We start from the raw sequence: 10913 nt of genomic DNA on the forward strand, positions 1-10913 counted from the left end.
GAACCCCGGGGCGCTTCCGGCACAAAGGCGTCATTGTAAGGCCTGCGTCGCTGACAACTTCTGCTCAGGCTTTTACTTAATTCCGGTTTCACCGGGTCGCGGTTGCGGCTCGCAGAGTGCTTCCGGGCGGCCGACGAGCCCCTTGCTTCCCAGGTGGTAGACCCACGCAGAAATACCTTCGTAAGAAGGCCAAACGGAAGCAGACTGAACCCTGAGTCCATGCTCCGAGAGTGGCAGCGCTGACCAGTTGGCCGAACAACAAGCTTTCTCGTTAGGTCTATTTTCACACACACATCAGCCCTGTGTATTTCCGCAAGGCCTCCAAAAATTATGTTCGCTCACTTGCTTTAGTCCGCAGCAGGCAAATCTTCTGAACAGAAGATTCACACGTGCTGAGGAGTAAGTATGAGGGGATCCGGGGTGGACAGCCTCGGGAGACGATGCCAGGGAGATTGGACCCCTTGTACAGTGAGGGTGAACGTAAGCTCGGGTCAAGAGCTTGCAACACTTCTTTCCGTTTAAGTGACTGAAGCCTCATTCTTTGAAATAATAGCTTTAAAGGAAAACTATGGCTTTCACTTGAACATGTATCGCATTTCATTCTGGTTATGCAAATGAAGGCTGAGTCCCCGCCCCTGAGATTCACGCCCAACGTGGGCCGAAGCCCGCTTCCGGTGGCGTTTACCCGGGACCCTGACTGCACGTCTTCTGCTCCTCGAGGCTCGGAGTGTGATTTCTTTGGGGTAAAGGTTTTTCTTGGCTGCTTAAGAAAACGTCGGAGCTCTGCATTTGACACGAGAGACGGTTCACAACGGAATGTCAAATGAAAGGTAAAAGACAACTACGAAACTATATTTAATATTAGACTTTTTCTTCCAAAAAGAGATGTCTGTGTGTGCGTTGGGCATGTGTATGCACAGAAGAGTGCTTACACCAAAATTACGCTTTACACTAAAATATTACTGGCCGTTATGCCTTTTGTTAACTCTTTATTGTTGTCTATGTTTTCAGAAATTTCTGTGCTTGACGTATGGAGAAAAAATAAGGAAATCAACAAAAAGATTTCATAGTAAGCAAAGATAAAGGAATTACAAGGAAAGAATAATAAGCACAGTAGAAATGAAGACAAAGAATCAAGGAAGCCAAAATGAGTTTTAAACCATTTCTATTGGACTGTAGTTGATGTACAATATTGTGTTAGTTTCAGGGGTACAGCAAAGTGAGTCAGTTATACATATATATATATATATATGTATCCACTCTTCTTTAGATTCTTTTCCCGTATAGGCCATGACAGAGTATGGAGTAGAGGGCCCTGTGCTATACATTAGGTCTTTATTAGTTACCTGTTTTATATATAGAAGTGTGTATATGTCCATCGCAATCTGCCAGTTCAGCCCCTGTAAATGATTTTTTTTTTTAAAGATTTCATCAAGGAAAAGAAGAAGGCGCGAATAACACTAGGAATGAGATATGGGATATAAACAAAGATACAAAAGTGTGGCCCGCCAGGCTGGCTCCATATCCAGTATCATTTCTCTCCTTCCTCCCTACTGAGGGTCTGCATTATAAGGGGCAGCAACGTGAGGTCATAGGTCAAAACTTCCTTACAAGTATTGGAAGATACAGTCGAGACCGTCTTCTAGAAAATACAGCCAAACAGGAGGTAAAAAAATGGGAGCGAAAGGACAAAAACTAGGGGTGCGTTCCAGGAGGTACTACATCTAACTAAAGGAAGTCCAGAAAGCGAAAACAAAATGGAACGGAGAAAGTTAAGAAAGAATTAGGGTGCAAAATAGAGAGTTAGTGGGAAGCAGCCGCATAGCATGCCCCAGCTGGAGTGAGGGTGAAGGTGGGGATGCTTCTTAAAATTTCTCTCTCTTGTAGCTACCTCCCAAGATTTCAAGTCAGCTGCCTAAGCTGCCAGTAGCTCAGATTGACCCTGACATTGACCCTGCCGAGCTTCCCCTGGCATCCTGCCGTCTTCCATCACCCAGGTTTGAGTCCCTGGTTATTTTTGGCACCTGCTCTACTTCTAACCAGTCACCAACGGCAAACAACAAATATTAATCAACCACCTGCTAAGTGTACGCCGGTATGCAAGGTTCGGAAGGAAACCAAAATGAGTAAGACTGGTCATCATAAGATAAGAGATATGTAATATTTTTTTGAAAAGAAGGAGAGAGGGCGAAAGGAAAGAGGGAAGGAGGAGAGGGGAGGAGAAGGGAGAAAAGGTGTTATGGGACATCCACAGAAGAGAGGCCAAGATCAAGTCGTTCACAGTCCCCTCCATCCGGCCCCTCCTTGCCACTGAATTCAAACCCTCATTACTTCAGTCCTGGGGTAGCCCTCCTAATCCCTGTCTAACTAACTTCTCAGCTGCCAGTAGTTCTCCCTTTCTGTCTATCCTACACACATCACTGCCAGACTTACCTTTCCAATGCACTGCTTTGATGTCATTCCCCTAATCATACCCACTCCAGGCCCCTCACCCCCGCTTACCACAGAAGTACCAATTCAACCTGGCATTAAAGCTCTCGGTCTCTTCCACCCACCTCTGCCCCAGAATGTCCCTCTCTTGACCTTCTCATGCTTGTGCCAGCCGCCTGGTCCAGCCCCTACCACTCCACCTGCCCAAACCCTATCACACCCAAATGTCACCTCCTCCTGGTAGCCTTTCCCCACGACTCAGGCCTCCCCTGAACACTTAGAACCTTCCCTTGGTACCACTATTTTTAAAACACCACACAACAAAGGGTGTTGTTGCCACTAGAAGCTTTTGCATTTCCCCACAATGCCTCACAGACACCAAGTGCTCAACGATATTTGGTTAACAAATATTGTCCCTCAAAGCACTTAAAGACACAAGTCTGTATAAAGTGGGTGTTCCCGAAATGTGTACACATTTAATTATTCATACTGAGCTCTATTACCTTTGGAGGAGTTCACGTGTGTGTATGTACCTAGTAAATTATATTAATTTAGTCCGAGAAGATAATAGCTTTCAGCAGCTGTACAGTACTATTTTTTATTGCTTTGTAGGCAACAGAATCAGCCTTGCTGAATTTGCTTCCTAAAAGCGAATCTGAAAGTTACTCAAAAATTTAAAAATAGAGCTACCATATGATCCAGCAATCCCATTTCTGGGAATAGACCCAAAAGAATTGAAAACGAGAAGTTAAAGGGATATTTGCACCCCCATTATTCACAAGAGCCAAAACACAGAAGCAACCCAAGGATGCACCGGCAGATGAATGAAGAAAAAAGACATGGTATATACATGCAGTGGAATATTATTCAGCCTTTAAAAAGAAGGAAATTCTGACACATGGTACAATATGAATTAAGCTTGAGGAAGTAAGCCAGTCTCAAAAAGACAAACCTGCATAATTACACTTACTTGAGGCACCTAGAGTAGTCAGATTTATAGACACGGAAAGTACAATGGTAGCGGCCAGGGGCTGAGGGGAGGGAGAAATGGGAAGTTGTTTAATGAGGATAGAGTTTCAGTTTTGCAGGATGAATACATTTTGGGGATCTGTTGCACACTACTGGACCATATACTTAAAAATTAACCACTCAAAGGGGCAGGAAAAAAATTAACCAACAGTGACAAATTTTCTGTTAGGTTTTTTTTACCACAATGTAAACATTTTTTAATTTAAAAAAAGTGATTCTCAGGACTTCCCTGGCGGTCCGGTGGTTAAGACTCCACGCTTCCACTGCAGGGGGCGCGGGTTCCATCCATGGTCGGGGAACTAAGACCCCACATGCCACGCAGCACAGCCAAAAACAAATGAAAAAGTGATTCTCAAAAGGCAAATTTGACCACACCACCACCCTTCTGTTTAAAACTTTTAGTGGCTCTCCGGAATTCTTCCCGGGACCTACAAAGCCCAGTGGGTCTGAGTGTCACTGACTCTAGCCCCCTCCCACGTCCTGCTGCCCCCATTCTCTTGGCTTCAGCCACATGGGACTTCTGTCCTTGACTTCTCTCTGCCCGCTCTCACGCCAAAGCCAGCTCCTCCTGTGCTAAGCTCTCCTCACACCCTTTCCTCTCCCCCAGAGCACTCATCCCAGTTTGTAATTATACATTCATTATTTGATCAAGGTCGCTCTCTCCCACCAAGTCAGGAACTCTGTGGAGGCAGAGACCGCGTTCTTTTTTTAACTTTCCTTGCTATGGTGTTTCTAGCACGTAGTCTACTGCCTGGCATCCAGTAGCGTATGTCATTTATAACTCCAGTGCTGGCAAAGGCGAAGGAAAAGAAGCATGTCTGCTGCTTGTCAAAGGGTAAATGAGCATCACCTTGCTAGGGGCAATATGGCAATGTGTATCAAGAGCCTGGAAGCGTTCATAGTAGTAATTCCGATTTTTGGAAATGATCCTAGAGGAGCACAGAGGCAGAAGTCCACAGAGGTTCATCCCAGCATCATCCGTTAGGGCAAAAAACTGGAAACAAGCTACATAGCCTTCCTAACTGGAAGGTAGGTCAACACATTGCAGATTTTTATGGATAAAATACTATGCAGCCTTTACAAATAACGTTGCAGAGGAATGGTGACATGGAAAAATGCAAAGAGGTAACATTGAGTGGAAAACGAGATATAAGCAGGTATGTACCGAATGTCCGAAATTTAAAAAAATCAGATTTAAAGATAATACATAAAGATAAGACATGTAATGTACAGCGTGATGACTATAGCTAGCAATACTGCATTGTATATTTGAAAGTTGCTAAGAGACTAGGTCTTAAAAGTTCTTATCACACACACAGAAAAATGCAACGCTGTACGGCGATGGACTTTTTTTTTTAGGCCGTGGCTTGTGGGATCTTAGTTTCCCAACCAGGGGTCGAACCCGGGCCCCCTGCAGTGGAAGTGCAGAATCTTAACCACTGGACCGCCAGGGAAGTCTCGTGTGCAGCAATGGATGTTAACTTGACTTATTGTGGTGATCATTTCACAATATATACAAACCTCGAATCATTATGTTGTACACCTGAAACTAATACTGTCATATGTTAATTGTATCTCAATAAAAAATACATTTTAAAAAGGTAACACACAGGCACAAAAATGGTAGACAGCAGTCACCCCTAGGTGGTAGCACTGCAGGCAGCAGACCCTCCAGGAAGTCTATAAAGGAAGCTTTAGAAGCCATTGAAAGAAAGGCCAGGGACTTTCTCTTGAACTGCAAGCTGCTCTGCACAGCAAGCAGAGTTTTTCCTTAAACTGCGTATATATTTGCAGTGAGTTTTCGGGTGCTGATGGAGATTACGGTAAAGCCCCCCCAAGTCACCCTCTGGTGCCAACCTTACTTTTGTACTTGTTTGGTACATGTAAATGTTTTATAATGAGCATGCATTACTTTTTATATCAGAGAAAGATTAAAGAAAACATTATTTCATAAAAGAAAGACACGTCTGTATGTCGGATGAATGAACACAGTGTCCTGTTCAGGCACACTGTAGGCGGCTGGAGAGGGCCTCGCTGCTCCCTCGCATCCCAGGTCTGCTCTGTCCTTCGAATCTGCAGCCTTCTCTCCTCTGGCTTCTGGCACTTCAGACCAGAACACCACCAGGCAGCTGTGGGGCTCCCTGGCCGGCCAGGGTCCCATCTTGACTGTGGGCCTTGGGGCTCCACGAGACATGTCACTCTAAGCCATGTCCACGCACAAAGACACTTGCAAGGACCATTCAGTGATCCAGGGCCACTCCTCTACCTCTAACGGGGGCCCTGGCGCCAAAGAGCAAGGATCATTTACCGATTGTAGCTGTGGCCAGTAGATGGCAGAGAATGACTGTTCACAGTTGTAAAACAGGTATTTAAAGCTACAGTGACTTTTCTCGTTTCCTGATCATTTCTTTCTATTTTCAGGAGTTTGATTGACTATTCTTATAAGCTCTTACTTATGGCATGAAAAATCAACAAAAACATCTTTTTTCTTTTTTCTCTTTTTTGGCTGCATTGGGTCTTCATTGCTGCATGCAAGATTTCATTGCGGTGGCCTCGCCTATTGGAGAGCACGGGCTCTAGAGCGCACGGGCTTCAGTAGTTGTGGCACGTCGGATCAGTAGTTGTGGCTCGTGGGCTCTAGAGCTCAGACTCAGTAGTTGTGGCTCACGGGCTTAGTTGCTCCACAGCATACAGGATCTTCCCAGATCAGGGCTCGAACCCGTGTCCCCTGTATTGGCAGGCGGATTCTTAAGCACTGCACCACCAGGGAAGTCCAAAACATCTTTTCAAGACTGGATTGTAATCATCTAAAGTCCATGAAGCTGTCAGCCCTCCCTTTGGCTGAAAATCAGGTGGAATTAAATAGCATTTTTCCTCTCTTGCCTCCTTCCCCGTCCCTCTTCCCAGTTATTTAGAAATTTTAATTGAGAGTGGGGAGATAATTTTTTTTATATACAGCAGGTTCTTATTAGTCATCCATTTTATACACATCAGTGTATACATGTCAATCCTAATCCCCCAATTCATCCCACCACCACCCCCATCCCCCACTGCTTTCCCCCTTGGTGTCCATACATTTGTTCTCTACATCTGTGTCTCTCTTTCTGCCCTGCAAACCAGTTCATCTGTACCATTTTTCTAGGTTCCACATATATTCATTAATATACAATATTTGTTTTTCTCTTTCTGACTTACTTCACTCCGTATGACAGTCTCTAGATCCATCCACATCTCTACAAATGATCCAATTTCGTTCCTTTTTATGGCTGAGCAATATTCCATTGTATATATGTACCACATCTTCTTTATCCATTCGTCTGTCGATGGGCATTTAGGTTGCTTCCATGACCTGGCTATTGTAAATAGCACAGCAGCGAACATTGGAGTGCATGTGTCTTTTTGAATTATGGTTTTCTCTGGGTATATGCCCAGTAGTGGGATTGCTGGGTCATATGGTAATTCTATTTTTAGTTTTTTAAGGAACCTCCATACTGTTCTCCATAGTGGCTGTATCAATTTACATTCCCACCAACAGTGCAAGAGGGTACCCTTTTCTCCATACTCTTTCCAGCACTTGTTGTTTGTAGATTTTCTGATGATGCCCATCCTAACTGGTGTGAGGTTTTGATTTGCATTTCTCTAATAATTAGTGATGTTGAGCAGCTTTTCATGTGCTTCTTGGCCATCTGTATGTCTTCTTTGGAGAAATGTCTATTTAGGTCTTCTGCCCATTTTTGGATTGGGTTGTTTCTTTTTCTGTTATTGAGCTTCATGCGCTGTTTATATATTTTAGAGATTAATTCTTTGTCCGTTGATTCATTTGCGAATATTTTTTCCCATTCTGAGGGTTGTCTTTTCGTCTTGTTTTTAGTTTCCTTTGCTTTGCAAAAGCTTTTAAGTTTCATTAGGTCCCATTTGTTTATTTTTGTTTTTACTTCCATTACTCTAGGGGGTGTATCAAAAACGATCTTGCTGTGATTTATGTCAAAGAATGTTCTTCCTATATTTTCCTCTAAGAGTTTTATAGTGTCCGGACTTACATTTAGGTCTCTAATCCATTTTGAGTTTATTTTTGTGTATGGGGTTAGGGAGTGTTCTACTTTCATTCTTTTACATATAGCTGTCCAGTTTTCCCAGCACCACTTATTGAAGAGACTGTCTTTTCTCCATTGTATACCCTTGCCTCCTTTGTCATAGATTAGTTGACCACAGGTGCGTGGGTTTATCTCTGGGCTTTCTATCCTGTTCCACTGATCTATATTTCTGTTTTTGTGCCAGTACCATATTGTCTTGATTACTGTAGCTTTGTAGTATAGTCTGAAGTCAGGGAGTCTGATTCCTCCAGCTCCGTTTTTTTCCCTCAAGACTGCTTTGGCTATTCGGGGTCTTCTGTGCCTCCATACAAATTTTAAGATTTTTTGTTCTAGTTTTGTAAAAAATGCCATTGGTAATTTGATAGGGATTACATTGAATTTGTAGATTGCTTTGGGTAATATAGTCATTTTCACAATATTGATTCTTCCAATCCAAGAACATGGTATATCTCTCCATTTGTTGGTATCATCTTTAATTTCTTTAAACAGTGTCTTATAGTTTTCTGCATACAGGTCTTTTGTCTCCCTAGGTAGGTTTACTTCTAGGTATTTTATTCTTTTTGCTGCAATGGTAAATGGGAGTGTTTCCTTAATTTCTCTTTCAGATTTTTCATCATTAGTGTCTAGGAATGCAAGAGATTTCTGTGCATTAATTTGGTATCCTGCAACTTTACCAAATTCATTGATTAGCTCTAGTAGTTTTCTGGTGGCATCTTTAGGATTCTCTGTGTATAGTATCATGTCGTCTGCAAACAGTGACAGTTTTACTTCTTCTTTTCCAATTTGTATTCCTTTTATTTCTTTTTCTTCTCTGATTGCCGTGGCTAGGACTTCCAAAACTATGTTGAATAATAGTGCCGACAGTGGACATCCTTGTCTTGTTCCTGATCTTAGAGGAAATGCTTTCAGTTTTTCACCATTGAGAATGATGTTTGCTGTGGGTTTGTCGTATATGGCCTTTATTATGTTGAGGTAGGTTCCCTCTATGCCCATTTTCTGGAGAGTTTTTATCATAAATGGGTGTTGAATTTTGTTAAAAGCTTTTTCTGCATCTATTGAGATGATCATATGGTTTTTATTCTTCAGTTGGTTAATATGGTGTATCACATTGATTGATTTGCATATATTGAAGAATCCTTGCATCCCTGGGATAAATCCCATTTGATCATGGTGTATGATCCTTTTAATGTGTTGCTGGATTTTGTTTGCTAGTATTTTGTTGAGGATTTTTGCATCTATATTCAGCAGTGATATTGGTCTGTAATTTTCTTTTTTTGTAGGATCTTTGTCTGGTTTTGGTATCAGGGTGATGGTGGCCTCGTAGAATGAGTTTGGGAGTGTTCCTTCCTCTGCAATTTTTTGTAAGAGTTTGAGAAGGATGGGTGTTAGCTCTTCTTGAAATATTTGATAGAATTCACCTGTGAAGCCATCTGATCCTGGACTTTTGTTTGTTGGAAGATTTTTAATCACAGTTTCAATTTCATTACTTGTGATTGGTCTGTTCATATTTTCTATTTCTTCCTGGTTCAGTCTTGGAAGGTTATACCTTTCTAAGAATTTGTCCATTTCTTCCAGGTTGTCCATTTTCTTGGCATAGAGTTGCTGGTAGTAGTCTCTTAGTATGCTTTGTATTTCTGCGGAGTCTGTTGTAACTTCTCCTTTTTCATTTCTCATTTTATTGATTTGAGTCTTCCCCCTTTTTTTCTTGATGAGCCTGGCTAATGGTTTATCAATTATGTTTATCTTCTCAAAGAACCACCTTTTAGTTTTATTGATCTTTGCTATTGTTTTCTTTGTTTCTATTTCATTTATTTCTGCTCTGATCTTTATGATTTCTTTCCTTCTGCTAACTTTGGGTTTTGTTTGATCTTCTTTCTCTAGTTCCTTTAGGTGTAAGGTTAGATTGTTTATTTGAGATGTTTGTTTTTTCTTGAGGTAGGCTTGTATAGCTATAATCTTCCCTCTTAGAACTGCTTTTGCTGCATCCCATAGGTTCTGGATCGTCGTGTTTTCATTGTCACTTGTCTCTAGGTATTTTTTTTTGATTTCTTCAGTGATCTCTTGGTTATTTAGTAACGTATTCTTTAACCTCCATGTGTTTGTGTTTTTTACATTTTTTCCCCGTAAGTGATTTCTAATCTCATAGCATTGTGGTCAGAAAAGAAGCTTGATATGATTTCAATTTTCTTAAATTTACTGAGACTTGATTTGTGACCCAAGATGTGATCTATCCTGGAGAATGTTCCGTGCGCACTTGAGAAGAAAGTGTAATCTGCTATTTTTGGATGGAATGTCCTATAAATATCAATTAAATCTATCTGGCCTATTGTGTCATTTAAAGCTTGTGTTTCCTTGTTAATTTTCTGTTTGGATGATGTGTCCATTGGTGTAAGTGAGGTGTTAAGGTCCCAAGAGTGGGGAGGTAAATTGGTCACTGCAAGCTGAGGAGTTAGATCTTATCTGCAGAGGGGTCAGCTGGGAAGGAGGGATGGAGGTGGTGAGGCAGCCGGAGGAGGGGGATGCAGAGACATGAATGGGGAGGAACAGGATGATCTCTGGCCAGAAAATTGGAGAGGAAGTGGAAAGAAAGGAGACCAAAAGGCTGGTTTTCAGTTGAATTGTGCACCTCCCCCCAACAAATTCATATTTTAGAGTCCTAATCCCAGGTACCTGTGAATGTGACCTTATTTGGAAATAGGGTCATTGCAGATGTAATTAGGTAAGATGAGGTCACACTGGAGTAGGGTGGGCCTTCCTCCCACATAACGATGTCCTTACAAAAGGGAGAAATTTGGACACAGAGACACACACACAGGGAGAACGCCATGTGAAAATGAAAGTGGAGATCCAGGTGATGCATCGACAAGCCCTGGAATGCCGAAGATGGCCAGCAGATGACCGGAAGCTGGGGGAGAGCCTGGAACAGATGCTCCCTCACAGCCTCGGCAGGAACCAACCCTGCTGGAGCCTTGATCTCAGACTTCCAGCCTCCAGGACTATGAGACAATTAACCATCCAGTCTGGGGTCCTTTGTTAGGGCAGCCCTAGCAAACTAGGCTCTCTCGAGCAAGGGTCTTGGAGGCAAATGAGATGCTGGCAGAAATGGACAGAATTCCTAATCTCACCCCCCCCCCCAACTAGATGACATGATACAAAGGAGTTGCAGCTGAAGGATGGAAACCTTTCTGCTTTACCAATCTGTCCCCCTGCCCCCGACAGCCACACTTCTTGAAAGAGTCCTCTTCACCCTCTGTGCCCACTTTCTCACCTTCACTCACCCCTCCCCGCTTCCTGGCCCCTCCCTCTGACACTGCTCTTACCAAGGTCACCAGCAGCCTCTGTGTCGCCAAAGCCGAAGGT

Source organism: Phocoena phocoena, chromosome X (genome assembly GCF_963924675.1).
Source record: "Phocoena phocoena chromosome X, mPhoPho1.1, whole genome shotgun sequence".
In the NCBI taxonomy this organism is placed as follows: domain Eukaryota; kingdom Metazoa; phylum Chordata; class Mammalia; order Artiodactyla; family Phocoenidae; genus Phocoena; species Phocoena phocoena.